The 19,456-nt window shown below is 38.8% G+C and overlaps 1 protein-coding gene across 2 annotated transcripts in view; it reads left to right on the forward strand.

Annotated features, from left to right (window-relative positions):
- The window catches only part of WDR7 (WD repeat domain 7), a 372,785-nt gene that overhangs the window by 223,971 nt on the left and 129,358 nt on the right, over nt 1-19,456 (forward strand). The window lies entirely within an intron of this gene.

Here is a 19,456-nt window from a genome sequence, read left to right on the forward strand (position 1 = left end):
TGTTGTGTAACAGCTTTACCATTTTTTAACTGAGATCTGACTCTTACATTACAGACTGTTCAGTGATGTAATCCCATCCTTGTTGTCTAAAAATAACTTTAATTTGCTGTTGTTTTTGGTTAATTCACTACTTTGTTTTAGATTCCTCTTCCGTAAAACGGGTAAGTGGGACGAGGTTATTTCTAAGGCCACTTCTGAATTACAGGGCTCTATGAAATTATTACTTCATTATCACTCCTCTAGAGTGCTTGTTGCTGCCATGTGAACTTGACTATCTTATTTTGATTGCTCTATACCAATTTTTCTGTCTGCTCCTATAGGCTCCAGGCGTCCCCAGCCATGCCATGCCATGTGTTTGAAGCTAAACATCTTTATTTTTTATTTAAATTCAGTCAGTTGGCATATAATGCATGAGTTTCAGAGGTCGAGGTCAGTGATTCATCAGTCTGATATGTAGAAGCTGAACATCTTCAGACTGTTTTTCTACCATCCTTCCTTATGGGTACCTCATATCAACTTACCAGGCTGCAATTGTTGCTATAAAATTCTCTGCACATATCCAGCTTTGTGGACATGTATTATGTTGAATTCATTTCAGTAGCTACATGTAACATGTGTGGTAGTTTGAGATCTCTATCCTTACAGAGATATAGTACAAAGGCATTATGACAATTTTTTTGGTCTAGAATGTGATGTGACATTGGTATAAGACTCGACCAACCATCTAATGTATATATTAATTACCTAAATTCAGTTTTCAATTTTATTTCAATTTTTAATTTCCTTGATTTCTTATCACTGGACTGCCTGAGTAGTAAACTCAGTGACAAGCCTTAGCATTATATTGCCAGTGGCAACCCCTCTTTTTTCTTTTTGCATAGGACATTCTAGTTTTCAAATAACCTGGATCTGAAGTTTTCTTTTTTTTTTTTTTTTTAAGAGTTTGTTTATTTATTATTATTTATTTAACAGAGAGAGAGAGGGACAACACAAGCAAGGGGATTGGGAGAGGGAGAAGCAGGCTTCTCGCTGAGCTGGGAGCCTGATGTGGGACTCAATCCCAGGACCCTGGGATCATGACCTGAGCCGAAGGCAGATGCTTAACAACTGACCCACTCAGGCGCTCGATCTGAAGTTTTCTGATAGCTCTTCAGAATGTTCTTTTTCACATTTGTAGATCTTAATACACATGTGCTACAGTGTCACTGTAATACATTTAGTTACATTTAACATAAATTACATTTAACATAATGTATTAATGTATTTAATTCTGTAAGTTCAAATAATTTTATATCAGAAAGGGACAATAGAGAACATCTAATCCCTTCAAGAGCTGCAGAACTTGGGATTCTTGGCTGGCTCAGTAGAGCATGTGACTGTTGATCCCAGGGTCCTGAGTTTGAGCCCTAAGTTGGGCTCAGAGATTACTTAAAAAAACAAAATGCATGTGTGTGCACACACATACACACACACACACACACGCGCGCGCGCGCGCGCGTGCAGGCGACAGGTGTTTTGATCTCTTACAAAGCCTTTTGGTAAAGGGCACCTGGGTGGCTCAGTTGGTTAAGCATCAGACTCTTGATTTCACCTCAGGGTTGTGAGATCAAGCCTGGGCTGGGTGTGGAACCTCCTTAAGATTCTATCTAACTTTGCCCCTCCCCTCTTAAAAATCCTTTTAGGAAGAAGTAACAAAAACATTTAACAGTAAGAAGTGAACAGAAACATTTTGTGAATTTCTTTGTAGGTTCCCTACCATGTCCTTAGAAAACACAATTTCTAGGACTCTGAAGTGGTCAGATGCCTAGGTCTATGTTACTGCTTTACACTTTGGCCTCTGTGATCACACAGCAAGAGATGGTGAACTTCTTGGTGCCACCCAGGCCACTAGAGGACCTGAATGCTTGTATGAAATCAATAAATGTAAAGTTCTTTCTTTATAGTTTCCTTTATCAAATTATATTCTGCAGAGCCCTGGGGCTCTCCACCATAGGCGTGGTGTGGTGGCTTCCTGGGCTCTTAACACTACTTAAAGTACAGGAGCACTGTACTGATTGTTGTGTGATTTAGAAGTTGAAGTTCAGAATCATACTATATCTTCAAAGAGAAACTGTCAAAGATAGGGCTAGACTCTACAAAACAAACCAACATCGAATCCATCAGGAAATTTTACTGGCTCTACCTTCAGAATACATAAAAATTCAGCTACTTCTTACTACCTTTACTATTTTCACCCTGGTTGACTAACTTCCTTTCTCACTCAGTTACTGTCAAGCCTTCCAGCTTCTACCCTTATCCCCCATATAGTAGCTTTTCAGCATAGTAGACATGGTAGTAATGCTTTCATTTACTTTTTTTTTTTTTTTAATTTATTTGACAGAGAGAGAGATCACAAGTAGGCAGAGAGGCAGGCAGAGAGAGGAGGAAGCAGGCTCCCTGCGGAGCAGAGAGCCCGATGCGGGGCTCGATCCCAGGACCCTGAGATCATGACCTGAGTTGAAGGCAGCGGCTTAATCCACTGAGCCACCCAGGCGCCCCTTACTTTTTTTTTTTTTTTTTAAGATTTTCTTTATTTGAGAGAAAACAAGAGAACACAAGTGGGGGGTGGGGCAGAGGGACAGGCAGACTCCCCGCTGTGCACAGAGTCAGAGGAAGAGGACCCAGTGGGGCAGGACTGGATCCCTGAGATCATGACCTGAGAGGAAGTCAGACATTTAACAGACTGAGCCACCCAGGTGACCTGCTAGTAATGCTTTTAAAACCAAAAGTAGATCTTATCCCTCAGGGGTATCCAGATGACTAATCAGCAAGACAAATACTCAAAAATCAGTAGGTTTTCTACTAATGAACAAAACAGAAAATGTAGAAAATAATGATTTTTTGAAAGACGCATCGAACTCATAAGACCATAAGAGCCAGGGAAAAGCGAATCAACCTGAGTAAGACTACTGTTAGGCATTTAGCATAGAAAGAATGTAGTTGGGGGCGCCTGGGTGGCTCAGTGGAAAGAATGTAGTTGCCCCCAAATACCCAACTTACCCAATAATTAAAGGAATTGGGGGATAAGAAAAGTTTACTACACGCACTTGTTTGTTTAAAAGAATTCTTTTTTAGTGAATGAATATTCGTGTAATGAAAATGATAGACATTTATATTTTAAATTAAAATATTAAAAATCTCAATAATTATGGCATCTAAAGGAAATCCCATAGCTCAGAATAAATTTAAGAAATATGGAAGAAATTATAATATTTTACTGAAGAAAATAAAAATTTGAATATGTAGTTCTCGATGGATAATTCCATGTGCTTGAATATCTGTTATTCTCAAATTAATATGTAAATCTCACATAGCACAATAAAAAATCTCAAAATCATTCTTTTAATAGCTATTAAAATTAACATACCAGAGAAAAATGGAGTATTTGATTTATTTTGTTTTATTCAGTAAACACATATATATTAGTCACTATTTTAGACTTTATAAATATTAACCCTTCTAATCCTAATTTATATGCCTTTGAAGTATAAAATTATAAAAAAGTCAACCTATGAAGTACTGTAAAAATATAAAATACCTAGGCATTAACATAAAGAAATGCAAGACTTACAGAAAAAATTTAATTTTATTAAAAAGCATTTTTAAAGACCTAAATAAATAGGGAGGGGTGCCTGGGTGGCTCAGTGGGCTAAGCCTCTGCCTTCGGCTCAGGTCATGATCTCAGGGTCCTGGGATGGAGCCCCACATCGGGCTCTCTGCTCAGCAGGGAGCCTGCTTCCTCCTCTCTTTCTCTGCCTGCCTCTCTGCCTACTTGTGATCTCTCTCTGTCAAATAAATAAATAAAATCTTAAAAAAAAAAACCCTTCCCTGACATGCAATCAGGAAGATGTTCTCTTAAAAATAAATAAATAATAAACAAATAAATAAATAGGGAGACAGTTTTATGGATTGGAGTACTCAAAATAATCAGAACGGCAATTTTTTTTTTTTTTTAAGATTTTATTTCTCAGAGAGAGCACAAGCAGGGGGAACAGCAGGCCAAGGGAGAAGCAGGCTCCCCACTGAGCAAGGAGCTTGCTGTGGGGCTTGATCCCAGGACCGTGTGATCATGATCTGACGCTTAACCAACTGAGCCACCCAGGTGCCCTAGGAATGGCAATTTTTACAAATTCAGTACCATTCCAACAAAACACCAACAAGATCTTTATTGTTTTCTTTACCGAACTTAAAGCTGATTCTCATAGTTTTGAGACAAAGCAATGAGCTAATAAAAGCCAGCCATTTCTTTTTTTCTGTTGTTAAGATTTACTTATTTATATGAGAGAGAGCAATCCAGAGAGCTCTCCTGTGCAGAGGGGAGGGGCAAAGACAGAGGGAAAGAGAGAATCCCAAGAAGACTTTGTGCTGAGCTTGCAGAGCCTGTCCCAGGGTTCAACGTGAGGCTCAGTCCTACAACTGGGAGATCATGACCTGAGCTGAAACCAAGAATTGGATGCCTGACTGACTGCACCACCCAGGCACCCCAAGCCAGGACACTTGTAAAAAAGAACAAGATGGAGAGATTTCCTTTACCTTATATCAAAAGTTATTATAAATTTAGTAATTAATATGGCTTTATCTTGGTACAGAACAGACCAAAAGACTTACCTATAGAACAGAACAGCACAGAAGTGGTTCTAAATTGACATAAGAGTTTGATTTTATATAGATCTAGCATTGTAGATCAGTGAAATAAAGGATAGAAATTTTGACAACTGGTATAGTTACCACAGAAGAATAATAAATTATTAAATAAGATTATATAAAATAATAAAATTATATCCCTAGTGCCCATTATAGCCAACCCTCCCAAAATGAAACAAACCAAAACAGAAACAAAAACATGTTACAAAACTATGTGGATTTAAATAGTTAAATATGAATGCTAAAATCATAATACCTTAAAATCATGACACAGGAAAACATGACCTTGGAATGAGGCATGGTTCTATAAACAGGTGACAGCCTAACCAAATAATAAAAAAGATTAATAGTTGAACTGCATTAAAATTACAAACTTCTGTACTCAAAAATATCTTCACAAAAGTAAAAAGTAAAGCCACAAAGAGGGAAAGGTCTTTATAGCACAGGTAACTGACAAAAGATTCTTAAACACGTTTATATTCGGAAAAAAATGCAGAGAAGAAAAATGGATAGAGGGAAAAGCACTTCACAGAGAGGAAGTAAGAATGGCTAGTAAACCTATGAAAAGATGCTAAGCCTTGTAATCAGGTAAATGCAAATTAAAAGGAAAACGAACTATCATTTCTTCTCAACCAAACTGAAAGCTTAGTCTGACATTATCAAATTTTGGTGACGATTTTGAGCAAAAAGAATGTTTTTTATACCTACTGTGGAGTGTAAATTGGTGTAAGCTTTGGAAAACAATTTGGCGTACTCTTCTGTGTGTCTGCTCTTTACTTTGTGTAGAGAAACCTTTCCATCTGTGAAAAGTGTGTGTGAAACCTTTCCGCCTGTGAAATGAGTACTCTCCTATTCTGTAGATGGCCTTTTGTTTACCTTACCAGTGTGTTTTCAGATAACACAGTTCTCTTATTTCAGTGAGGTACAGTTTATCAATTATTTTATAGTTTATGCTTTTTGTATTCTAAGAAATATTTGCCTACCCCAAAGTTTCAAAGATTTTCCCCCTGTGTTTTCTTCTGGCAGTTTTAGCTTTTGCATTTAGATGTATGCTATAGTTTGAATTAATTTTCGAGTATGATGTGAAGTAAATATTTTTAAATATTTTTTGATATATGTACAGAAATTCAGTTGCTCCAGCTGTTGGGTCCATGGTCAAAGGAGGGAGACTGATACAAAGCAAAGCTCAAGCAAAGCTTTATTTTGCACCAAGCATTGAGAATCAAACTGACCGGCCAGGGCCGTCTCTTGCAAAGAGGCAACCTCTCTCTGCCTTGCAGACTAGCTTTCAAGGGCAAAGGCCATGTGGTTGGGCCTGGGCACACACAGGTGGCCAGTGAGATTGTAACACACAGAGAAAGATACACAGTCATGCTAGGTCACACATAAGTGACCAATTGAATCAATTGAATTACAATTTACCCTATAGTAGATATTTGAACTAGCCTATCAACTTGGTCAGAATTGGCGCCCAAAAGGCAGGGCCCATACTCCTCGGTAGCTAGGGAGACAGTATGCGCCCCCACTGATTGTATGTCTCCACCTGGCCTGACCCTGACCCACCCTTGTATTTGGGCTTTGTTACCTGGGACTGGTTTCCCTGAGGCGGGGGGGGGGGGGGGGGGGGGGGGCAGGGACAGTTTAAGTTTTACTGTATAAACAACAAAATCACTGTTTAACCAGATGGAATCGCTCTGGCTAAATAGGCCCTTACACGGCAACATTTGCTGAAAGCATTTTTCTTTTTTTGCCCCCATTAAGGTGCCTTTTTAGAAAGTCAGTTGATCCTAGATGTTTGGGTCTATTTCTAGATCCTCTGTCCTCTTTCATTAATCCATGTTTTTTTTTTTTTTTTTTTAAGATTTTATTTATTTATTTGACAGAGAGAGAGGTCACAAGTAGGCAGAGAGGCAGGCAGAGAGAGAGGAGGAAGCAGGCTCCCTGCAGAGCAGAGAGCCCAATGCGGGGCTCGATCCCAAGACCCTGAGATCATGACCTGAGCCAAAGGCAGCGGCTTAATCCACTGAGCCACCCAGGCGCCCCTCATTAATCCATGTTTATTCATAACTCCCACACTGTCTTGATGGCTTTACCTATATACTTTACATACTTTATATATATATATATATATATACTATATATGCCTATATACCTATATATACTTTAGAGTATAGGTACTGAAATTAAGTAGCATAAATTCTTCAGTTGAGTTCTTCTGTTGTTAAATCGATTTGGCTATTTGTGCTTTGATAAAAATTTTGGAATCTACTTGTTGGTTTGTTTAAAAAAGCAGAAAACCTGCAGGAATTTTGATTGCAGTTGCCTTAAATCTATAGATGAATTTGGGGAAAATTGACATGTTAACAATACTGTCTTCCAATATGTGAATGCAGTATATTGTGCTATGTATACCTTCTTCAGTTCCTCAGCAGGATTCTGTGCTTCATTTCAAAAGTTCTCATGGAGATGTTTAGGAATCTCAGTGGAAAAGAAAACAGAATAGTAGAAAAAATATTTGAGGAAGTAATGGGGGAAATGTTCCCAAATTTGCTGAAAGACGTAAATTTACAGATTAATAAGTTAAATGAACCCTAGACAGGTTAAACTTTAAGACGGTCATGCCTGGAAACATTATAATGTATAATTTGTTAACAGTTTTTACTGTTAGAGATACCCCATTACAGTTACCAACTCTGTGTGTGTGTTTGTATGTGTTTATACTTTGTGGTTAACTTCCTAGAAGTAAATCCCCATGTGAAAATTGTATCCCTGTTCTGCATCTGGATACTTCTACCATAGTGTCCTCCAATCAAGTTGTATCAATTACTCTTCTGCTGGGTCTCTATTACCTCTTTAATTCTGAGGATATTATTTCTTTTGTCTGCCAAAGTGATTAATAAGAAATGATATCCATTGTTACTTTAATTTGCATTTTAAACCTTTTGATTGATTATCTTTCTACATGTTTATCATTTTTTGGTTCATGAATTGCTTATTCTGTTGTGTATTTTTTTTTTAACCGAGATATAATGGACATACAACATTATATTAGTTTCTGGTGTTTAAACATAATGATTTGATATTTATATATATTGCTAAATGACCATTACAGTAAGTCTAACTCATCACACACAATTATTAAATTGTTTTTTCCTTATGATGAGAACTTTTAAGATCTACTCTCTTAGCAACTTTCAGATAGGTAATACGGTATTACTAACAACAGTCAACATGCTGTACATCACATCCCCATGACTTACTTATTTTTATAGCTCGAATTTTGAACATTTTGACCCCCTCCACCCATCTTGGCCATCCTTCATCCTCATCCCTCATGTTATTTTTTGCCTAAAGTTCTTTACTTTTGTTCTATCAATATTACAGGTATTTTTCAGTTTTTTATTTACATTTTCTGACTCTTTGTAGTGAATATTTATAATTTTTATGTAGTCAGATCTTTACCTTTATGTTGAACCAAAAAAATAAGGTACATAAATATGTACATTTTCACTCAATTTGGAGCTAAATAATATGTATTCAAGAGTCTAGGATAACAGTGATCAAGGTAATAAAAGTGATTTTCCCAGTTAAAAGTAAGGAAAAATACTAGAATGAATCTTGAGATATCAATTGAACTCATGGTTTTTGGTATGCATGAAGATAGATATGGAAATAGAGATACGTGTATATATGTTGGTTAATATGCATATACAGATTTCCTAGCTCTGGTCACTGAAAGGCCCTGGGAGCAGTGACATCCCAGTAACTGTGTGTGTATACCCAGTGCTGTGATACTGATTTTTAAATACCACTCTCTAATAAAAAGAACCCAGGACTCCTTGGACAAGTGGCTGGTTCCAGGGCTGGAGCAGGGAAGGTACAAGTTGAACCTGAAACATCTTTGATGTCGAAAATTAAGAAAGGACTCAAAATAGACGGGGGCATGTCATAAGAACGGGATCCAACCTGAAGGTGCTTTCAGTAGCCAAAACAAATAATTTGGGCAATGAAATAAATGATACATTTTATGGGATTTTAACCCATAGAACAAAATTAATACCTGTGAGTCCATACAAATGTAACTCGATCAAGAAAGGATCCTCTTGCAGAAGAATTTTAGTTAATAGATGTAGAAGTAATGAGGAAAATACTAAATCTCCATTAGGCAAAGACCATAGTAATAACTGTTGCAGACAAGGTCCACTGGTGGATGCTAAAATCAGTATATATATATATTTTAAAGATTTTATTTACTTATTTGACAGATAGAGATCACAAGTAGGCAGAGAGGCAGGCAGAGAGAAAGAGGAGGAAACAGGCTTCTGCTGAGCAGAGAGCCCGATGTGGGGCTCGATCCCAGGACCCTGGGATCATGACCTGAGCCGAAGGCAGAGGCTTAACCCACTGAGCCACCCAGGCGCCCCTAAAATCAGTATATTAACACAGCCTTAAACTGTGTCCTCTCAAGATATTTATCAATTGCAAAGGGAAATTGGAACTCCACTGTAATTGATTACTTCAACCAAATGGTGAAAGTTAACATGGTCACTAATAAGATACTCACCTTGATATGATACACTGAGAAGGACTCAGCAGCACTTGCATGGTCTTCTGGCCAAAAATGAATAGCCTTAATGTAATAGTGAGAAAAGATCAGATAAACCCCAGCTGAGAGACAGTCTACAAAATGACTGACCAGCATTCATCATAAGTGTCAAAGTCATGAAGACAACTGTACAGGCCAGTCACAGATTGGAGGAGTCCACAGAGACATGACAGCTAAATACAGTGTGAGATCCTGAATTCAGTACTGGAACAGAAAAAGGACATGAGCAAAATTCAGATAAGGTCTCTAGTTCAGTCGGTAGTGTCTCCCAATATGAATTTCCTAGTTTTGATAATCACACAATTGTTTCAGGATTTCTTTTCCTTTGGTGCCTGTGGTTCTTGGTCACACTGCTTTGAATAATGAAGAGGTAGATGCGGTGGGGAGGGGGGTCTGGGGGCCAACAAAGCAAAGCTTATTGAGTGATAGTCCAAAGCTCCTGAAGAGGAAGGGGATTGAGAGGGTTAGTGTTGGAGTTTCTAAGTTTAGGGTTGTTGTTGTTTTTTTTTTTTTAAGATTTTATTTATTTATTTGAGAGGAGACAGTGAGAAAGAGCATGAGAGAGGAGAAGGTCAGAGGGAGAAGCAGACTCCCCATGGAGCAGGGAGCCCGATGTGGGACTCAATCCCAGGACTCTGGGATCATGACCTGAGCTGAAGGCAGTCGCTTAACCAACCGAGCCACCCAGGCGCCCAAGTTTGGGGTTTTTATGTGGTTGTTTTAATCTGATTAACCCTCCATGCATCTGTCACCCAATCAGGTTTTTGTCCATGTGCTCATCTATCTATCAGGTAGTTGTTTACATGGGAAAGGGTGGAGGGCTCCTTTCAAGGTGATAACAGGACCAAATCTTTCCTTTTAAGGATAGTTTCCTCTTGAAGGGGCATGGATGGGGGGTGGGGAGAAGCGGGGGGCTGGGATGTTCATGGAACTTGCCCCTGCCTGCATGCCTTCTGACTGTCTTCCATTATTGTTCTGCGAGTTGTTGACATTAGAGAATAGGTAGGTGAAGGATATTGATGAATTCTCTTTCCTATTTATGCACCTTTTCTCTAGGTCAAAAAAAAATTATTTCAAGATAGGAAGTTTTTAAGAAGCTGTTCTTCCTAGGTGGTAGTATAAAGATAGATTTATATTTTATAGCAGTGTAAGTAATATGGTATTTTAAATTAGCTGAGGATGTTCAGAATTGAAAATAGTAATTTAATTTTTCTCTGGCTTTCATTTTCAATATCCCTCCTCACCCCCCAGTTTCTGAGTGTGTTATACAACCCTTGGGTAGAAAGTTTAGTACAGTTTTATTTATAGATTTAAAAATAAAAGCATAATGATTAGAAATTCTTAGCATATACCACTGTATTAACGGGTGGGCTTTGGAAGGCATGGCAGATTTTTTTCACATTCATTATTCTATGTCCATTAAATCTTAGTGCTTCTTACTTGGAACTCAGTGTTAGCTAGATGTGTTTTTCTCTGGGGTAGTATATGAAGTTAACTTGAAGGAAAATATCAGAGTAAATATTTCCATACTCTGAATCTTGTTTATAGCTAGTCATAGGGAAAAAAAATCTTTTATACTATTCTCAGTAAACTTTTTAAGGTCTTATATTAGAGATACAATAGTGTGCTTCTAAGGTATGGCCTTAAATTTCTGAAAAAAAATTTTTTTTAAAGATTTTATTTATTTTTTGACACAGAAAGAGAGAGAGATAACAAGCAGGAAGAGAGGTAGGCAGAGACAGAGAGGGAAGCACTCTCCCTGCTGAGCAGAAAGCCCAATGCATGGTTCCATCCCAGGACCCTGAGACCATGACCTGAGCTGAAGGCAGAGGCTTAAGCCACTGAGCCACCCAGGTGCCCCAAATTTCTGAAATTTTTTTTTAAAAGATTTTATTTATTTGACAGAGAGAGATCACAAGTAGACAGAGAGGCAGGCAGAGAGAGTGAGAGGGAAGCAGGCTCCCTGCTGAGCAGAGAGCCGATGCGGGACTCGATCCCAGGACCCTGAGATCATGACCTGAGCCGAAGGCAGTGGCTTAAACCACTGAGCCACCCAGGCGCCCCCCAATTTTCTGAAACGTTTAAGGCATCTTTTGTTTTACAAGTTCTTCTTCCACTGGAGCCTGTTCAGTTCATTGTGCTTCTTGAACCTATGCTAAGGAAGGACTGCCTATGGAAATAAGGTCCCAGGGGCGCCTGGGTGGCTCAGTGGATTAAGCTGCTGCCTTCGGCTCAGGTCATGATCTCAGGGTGCCTGCTTCCTCCTCTCTCTCTGCCTGCCTCTCTGCCTACTTGTGATCTCTCTCTCTGTCAAATAAATAAAATAAAATCTTTAAAAAAAAAAAAAAAAAGGAAATAAGGTCCCAGTACAGTATGCCTCTCTTTTATTAACATCACTTTTTATTTTACTATTAAAAAATTATTCTAGGGGTGCCCGGGTGGCTCAGTCATTAAGCGTCTGCCTTGGCTTGGGTTGTGATCCCAGGGTTCTGGGATTGAGCTCTACATTGGGGCTCCCTGCTTAGCAGGAAGCCTGCTTCTCCCTTTCCTGCTGCCCCTGCCTGTGTTCCCTCTCTTGCTGTGTCTCTCTCTCTGTCAAATAAATAAAGTCTTTAAAAAAAAATTATTCTCGTACACGTGAAACTAATGTAAAACTCTGTGACCATATTGGAATTAAAATTAAAAAATAAAAATGGAAAAAAAACATGCTAAATTATAGCTATCAGAAACTGGTCTTGAACCATACCTCATGTAATAATTAAATGTGTTTTGTCTTAACAATTTCTGATCATCATGTAACATCTAAAAATAAATGAGTGTTTCATTTCCATTGTCAAAGTGTTGACACATTGAGAAATAACTATATTGGGAAATAATATGTGAGAATTCAGTATATGCTTTCAGTTTTGAAAGTGTGTGTACCTAAGTGATGTTTATTTGAGTTATGCCCTCAAACCTCCAGATTTTCTCCTTTTGGCAAACAGAATTAACTTCATGATTAATAAGTGATCTGTGAGTTGAACTCGGTGAATATATGTGTGTACACACACACACACAGTTCAGTTTTATGAATGCCATTTTGATTTAGGCCTTTTAGTAAATTGTTGTTGTTACCAAAATTTCATCTTGTCTTCCATAGGTTAAATCGGGCTAGACATTTTGGAGAATTCTTATAGCGTCTAAATGTGCTACTTCTAGATTGTGTGAAGAAAGGAAGTAGAACCTTCTTGAAAACCATAGAAGTTGTATGGTAGTCTCCAGGCAGAACAGTAAAAGCAGTTGCTTTGAGGTAGTATGGTACTGATTCCTGATAATTCTTGAAGGGAAAGAAGGGAGATACATCAGTCAGGAGACAGAAACCACGTCAGTTATCTGAGCAGGGAAATTATAAAGTATTGCTTCCTGGTAGAAAGTGGTAAACTACTACAGGTAGCATGCGGGAGATAGTGGCTACCACTAGTCTGGGGTGAGGTGAAAATATGACGAAGGGACCAAGATTAGACTTCTTCAGAGAGGGAAGTACCCAGCCTGAGGGAGGTCGAGAAACTTGCCAGCGGACCTGGGTGGAAGTGGCCTGGCAGTGCTTTGGTTCAGTGGGCACAGGAGCTTGGAGCTGGTCCTCACGTTGCCGGAGGGCTGGAGGGTGGCCCTGCTGTGAAGCAGCCTTGCTGGGGGGCAGGAGCTGATCTAAGCCAGTCTGTAGGAGCAGTTGGCCATTTTCACCTGGAGGGAAGTGTCTCTGCCCTTGCAGGATCACTCTCTTGACCTCCAGTGACGAAACTGAACATTTCCCACTAGCTGGCAAAGGAGATATTTACAGAGTCCAGCTCGAACATTATGAAGCAGTGGGGCCAGACAGTGGACTTTTAGCTGAGCTACTACACATTGAAAACTGGCCCAGAAGTCATCATTTATCATTCTAATTCTAAGAGATGCAGTCTCCTCAGTCAGAACTGTCAGATTACTTAAGTTTCCTTCTCAGCTTGGTCCTTTATAATGAGCTAATTTTGTCTTCTGTAAATATTTTTGAGTTACTGTAGTACTTATTATAAGTTCTATGAGACCAATAAAGAAATTGTTCGCTTTTGTTTCTTCATTCTGAGGAGGACCTTTATCGCCTTACGGATGTCTAGGCAATATAGTCTTGTAGTGTTGGAAGGGGTAGGTTTAAAACAGAGAATGAGACCTGAGCCCTGCCTGTGGGTGGTCAGCACAACTAACTCCATTTTGCATTTACAGATAAATAAATGATGGTTGGTAACTGTTGCCCCCAAATTTGCATTTCAATGGCCTAGTAATGTCCCATCACTTACCTACAACTGTAGAGGATGTTAGTGATAAGGAATAATTAATGATTGGCTAACAAGATCAGATCTTTGATTATAATGTACAATAGATGTACAAATTCTATATTTAACTTTTATTTGCCTTTTAATTGCTATGGATTTCTGGGCTTGCTATTAGCTACTTTATCAGACTGAGGACATGGTTCCTATAGTCTCTTATCCTCAGACCTAGTGGACATTACAGTGTCTTTTCTCCAGAACAGAAAAGGCAGCCCAGTCCTGTTGTATGTTGTAAGATGTTGCCGTGCCGTCCGTTTTAGCGGCAGTTGTCTGTTCACTGGGACAGCGTTCTGTGAGTTACAAAAAAATAAAAATGGCAAGCAAGGGATTTACTGATGTTTTCGTGTTGAGCGGCTTAAAGGGGGAACACTATCGGCAGATGGAGAATTCTTCAGACTTTTAAGCACTAGAAAAGAATTTCGGGCCAAGAGAAGGTAATGTATTAAGCCCAAGCTCATTGAAAATTCTACTTTGTCTGACCAGTTGTCACATTACAGAACAGTCTGCTCAGACCGTCTCCTGTGTCGGTTCCGTGACTGAAGCAGGCCACTCTGCTTCTGGGAAGAGAGGACTTCTGGGCGGTAGCACGAGTCCTAAAATATTGATGTGACCACTTCTCAAGGATAGCAGTATTCTATGGTTCTATGCATTGTGTCATTCAGGCTGTTTTCATTGCCCAGAAATCGTTGTGCTGAACCTATAGGTTGTCAGTCAAGTTAATTTGGGTAGCTGCAAAGTAGAATTTGCCTTTATGGATATATAGGAGATATATATAGAGAGATATTTATATCTATCTATCTATCTCTATATATGGATATAATGTGCTTTTTTGATGGATGTGAAAACTTGAAAAGTTACTGCCTTTCACGTTTAATGCACCCTTAAATCATACATAGCCACCAAAGTGCACACAAATGGAAGCCTCATTTGATTATTCTCTTTAAATGCATGTGTTGCTGGTATAGCGATAGAGGACTGTGAGGTATCAAGTATTAGCTTATATCACTTGAAATTGCCATTCTTTGAAATTGACTTCTTTGAAGTCAAAGATGGTAAAATATTGGCAATTTCACGTGGTTCAGCCTAATAGTAAAGTATCAGCTCTGCGATGATGTTAGGGGAGCTCCAAGTTATTAAAACAAATTGTATAAGAACCCAACTTAAAAACTGGATGAGAGAGGGGCACCTGGGTGGCTCAGTGGGTTAAGCCTCTGTCTGTGGCTCGGGTCTTGATCTCAGGGTGCTGGGATCGAGCCCCGCATCGGGCTCTCTGCTAAGCAGAGAGCCTGCTTCCCCTTCTCTCTCTGCCTGCCTCTCTGCCTACTTGTGATCTCTCTCTGTCAAGTAAATAAATAAAATCTTAAAAAAAAAAAACCTGAATGAGAAACAGAAATGATGTTAAGGAAAATCCAGTTAACGAGTAATTTATGACAGCCGTATACCATGGTGGCAGAAGTATGATCCTTATCACTGTATTGGCAGAAAATATTTTGGTCAACAAATTTTTTCAGTCTCTGAACAATGTGTCTTAGGTCTAGGATTATGTAAATTCCTCGCACATAAGGTAATTCATATCAGCTTACATGGCTGCCTTCTCAACATACCTGCCAACAGATTTTTATTTCTGTACTCTGTGCTGCTTTTCTGACTTTTAAATATCAAGGCGATTTCCCTTTGATGGTATTGTATCTTAGTGCCTCGGGTGGCACTTGTGTTGTATAGTTAATGACAGCCTTGCCTGAAAAGATGCTTTTGGAAAGTAACCTCCTCCACTTTTGAGGCTGTGCATCTTCTACTGGCCCACATTTATCTCCTGATATTTCCTAATGAGGAGAGTCATTGGGGTCTTTTTTTTTTTTTAAGATTTTATTTATTTATTTGACAGACAGAGATCACAAGTAGGCAGAGAGGCAGGCAGAGAGAGAGGGAGGAGGAAGCAGGCTCCCCGCTGAGCAGAGAGCCCGATGCGGGGCTCAATCCCAGGACCCTGGGATCATGACCTGAGCCGAAGGCAGAGGCTTTAACCCACTGAGCCACCCAGGTACCCCCATTGGGGTCTTTTTAATTCTATGGATGAAATTGGCATTAGTTTGATATTTTTAATAGTCTTCATTCATGTGGTAAGGTGTATTTTGAGAGTTGAGCTGTGGCTAGTAGTAAAAACAGTGACCAGCTGACATATTTGTTTTTCCTTTTTTTTTTTTTTTAAGATTTTATTTATTTATATGAGAGCGAGAGCGCCTGTGTGCACATGGGGGAGAGAGAAAGAAGGAGCAGGGGAAGGGGCAGAGGGAGAGAGAGAAGCAGACTCCCTACCCTGCGGGGAGCTTGTGGTGTAGGCAGATCCCCGGATCCTGGGATCATAACTTGAGCCCAGGGGAGACAACTGAGCTACCCAGGTGTCCTTGTTTTGCCATTTTTAATCGAAGTTGGCTTTTGGGTTCTTCTGTCAACTCTAAGAAAAGCGCTACAGACGGCTGTAGGCCCTACTGCCATCTCACTGGCAATAAGCAATGACTTTTTCTTATTATCCAGAAAGTAATTTAGTTAAAATTTTTGATTGGGACCTAGTCTGATTCAATCTTAGCATGGTTCACAGTTTACTTAGATAACAGTGAGCCATCCAGAAAACTCCTTTGTAATGATTCACGGTTTTCCATTTAATGTGAAGCTAATATGATGTTTATAGTTAATGGGTTGATAAGTTTATAGAACTCTTTTATCTTGAATATGAAAATGTGAAGACTAATTTTTAATGCAGTGTTATGTTTCAGAACCTCAGCTGTTAATGAAGCTATTAAATGGAGGTGTTTTGCCCTTAATTGCTTCCACACTTGGTAACAACATTAGCCTAACTTTTTTGGCAATTACGTGTTTTGCATGGTGTTTTGATTCCAAGATACTCAGATGATTTTACGTGGGGCATTATCGTATTTTCACAAAACACTAGAGATAGGCCGTTATTCCTGATTTCCACATGTGGAAACCAAGTTAAGTGCATTACTGAGAGAAAGGAATCCAGTATGCAGAGTCTTTTGCTCTCAATTATAATTAAGTGACTGTGGAAATTCATGTTTAAATGCATTATTATACTGAGGAAACATCATTTTCAAATATCCTTTTCTTTGGCCTTTTCCCCTCGAAATGGCAAGAATCTTTGTGGTGTGGTCATTTAAAAAATTTTAACTTCTTTTATAGAACATTGAGAAGATTGGAAGGAATGAAGCAGGTTGAAGTACATATTAGGGCAGATATTCTGAGTGCAGAAAATTGGCATGACGCTATTTACAAGTAGGGTAAGAGGGTATATAGATCTTCGCACAGATACTGAAAGATAAGTATGGCTTAGAGAGTATGTAGAAGGCAGAACTTTGATGAAAAAGACTGAAAGTTAAAATTAAGCCTAAAAGCCTAAAATCTAAGAAACATCTAAAGCAATTGAGAAACTCCTGCATTGTATTAGTTCCCATTTTGATTATAGATAAGTTTTAGGAGGTGGTATTAGGATTTCTGTTTTGTTTCTAACTACTTTTATTCTGATGGATTTAAAAATACAGATGTTAGTGCCCTAAGAACTTAGAATTTAAGACACTGAATTTATTTTCTATTTCCTGGTAATGATTCTACTTGAGATTTTATTTATATTTGTTGTAAAATCATACAAGTGCTCAAAGAAGACTAGTCTAATGTGGAAATACCTCTGTACACAATGATTCAGATTCCAGAAGCAATTTCTGTATTTATTTATATAAGACACCATAAACAAAGTAAAAAAAACAACAGCACAAATAACAGCAATGTGTTGAAACAGAGAAACATGTCATTTTTATCGAGAGTTTAGAATGATCCTTGGGCAGGGACGGGGGGGGATCACACAGACTTCAGTGTCACTTTTGAATGAAGCAAGAGAATTAACTTATAATTTTGAAAATTGGTAAATAAAAGGAAATAAATATTAATCCTGTGTTTTCTATGCACATGTAACTCAGAATAATCAAATGGTTGATGAGAGAAAATGCCTCTTTATAACAGTGTTCTTGCGAAATACATGAAGAAGGGGTAATAGAATATCACCACTGTGCCACCCTCATCAATTAACGAACTTGAACAGTCACTCCTAATGACCCCCAAAAAGAGAGAGCCAGACATTATTTACTTCTGGATAGAAATACGTGAGAACATAGTAAAAATAAAATAGTATAAATCGTAATAGTAAAATAGTAAAAATAAAAATAATAGTAAATAGCCAAAATAAGAATTAGTAAAAATAGTAAAATAAAAATTCAAACCTGAATCTGTTCTATCAGTTTATAGGACACGCAGAGGTCAGAAGAATATAGGAATAAAGGAATAATCAGCAGAATCTGGATTTTAAAAAACTCTGTGGGACAAAAGAACTGCTTTCTTCCAGAAAAGCAGGGGCTGTGGGCCAACCTATAGATTGAATTTTTTTTTTTTTTTTTTGAGAGAGAGAGTGTGTTCATACACTCGAGGAGATGGGTAGCAGCACGCAGGGCTCCGTCTCACAACCCTGAGATCATAACCTGAGCCGAAATCAAGAGTCCGTCATAACCGGCTGAACCACCCAAGCGCCCCTAGATTGAGATTTAAGAGACATAGTTGGATTATGATTGGAGAGACAAAGGAAGAAGGTGAGAGGGAAGAGAGAGTTAGGGCAACAGGAAGAAAACAAGATGTGAAAGCTGATGGTCTGGCTATTTGATGATATGGAATTATTGATCATTTTATTTAGCTGTGGTAATAATACTGTGATTACGTTTATTCTAAGTCCCAATTTTTAGACATATGTACTGAAGAATCGTAGACGAGGTTTACTACAAAGTAATTCAGGGTCCTGGGGAGGGTGAGTGAGGGTATAGGTGCAAACAAGATTAGCAGGAATTTAAAACTCTGGAAGCGGGATGCTGGTTAGAGCAAGGCTTACTATACTCTTCTGGTATATGTTTGAAATTTTACATAATAAACAAGGTGTCTTACAGTGAAACTGTTTGCCCCACAGAGGAGGGAACTCCGTGCCACCTGACTCTGCATTCTGACTCTGTAGGCCCAACCACAAAGTTGGGTTTTCATTAAGCTCGTCAGGTGATCCTAAATACCAGGATTGGACACTTCTGGGTCAGACCATCTTTGAAATCTTATGTAATTTGGAGCTTCCTAAGTCTAGTATTTCTTGGAACAGACTTTGTAAGTCTAGTATTTCTTGGAATGAACAAGATGTGCTCCAGAAATTCAGGGGCACAGTAGTTGGGAGTGACCAGCAAAGCTTGGTAAATAAAAGAAAACTTAACCAAGACCCTTGAAAAGTAGTTAAAATATGGATGGTGAAGTGTAAATCAAGTCCATTCGTTCATTCCAGAAATATTTTTAATTTTTGCTTCCTCGGTACCAGACAGTGTGCCCAGCGCTGAGATGTGGTTGTGATTGATGCAGTATGATGACGATCATTTTGAACCTCACTTGTTGTGGAGACCTTGTATTACCATAGAGGGAATGCTGGTTTTGGATCTGGGAGCTTTGGCCTCTGGAAGGCCATAGCACTTGCTCTTTAACATAAAGTAAGCCACACAGCCTCTTGGAGATTTTGTTGGAATGAATGGAATGAGGTTGGACCATTCCAGCTCTTGACTCTTATAAAAGTATGATGGGCGAAGATATTTTGCTCTGTAGCTTTGGTGTTATGGACGGTGTGGCCTGTGGGCCTGATATTTTTTTTTAACCCTATCAGTGCCCATGAAATTTGCTTGTCAGTGGGGTGAGTGAGGGTATTTTCTCTTTTTCCTGACTCTGTAATATAGTTCTG

This window comes from Meles meles, chromosome 12 (genome assembly GCF_922984935.1).
Source record: "Meles meles chromosome 12, mMelMel3.1 paternal haplotype, whole genome shotgun sequence".
Lineage (NCBI taxonomy): Eukaryota > Metazoa > Chordata > Mammalia > Carnivora > Mustelidae > Meles > Meles meles.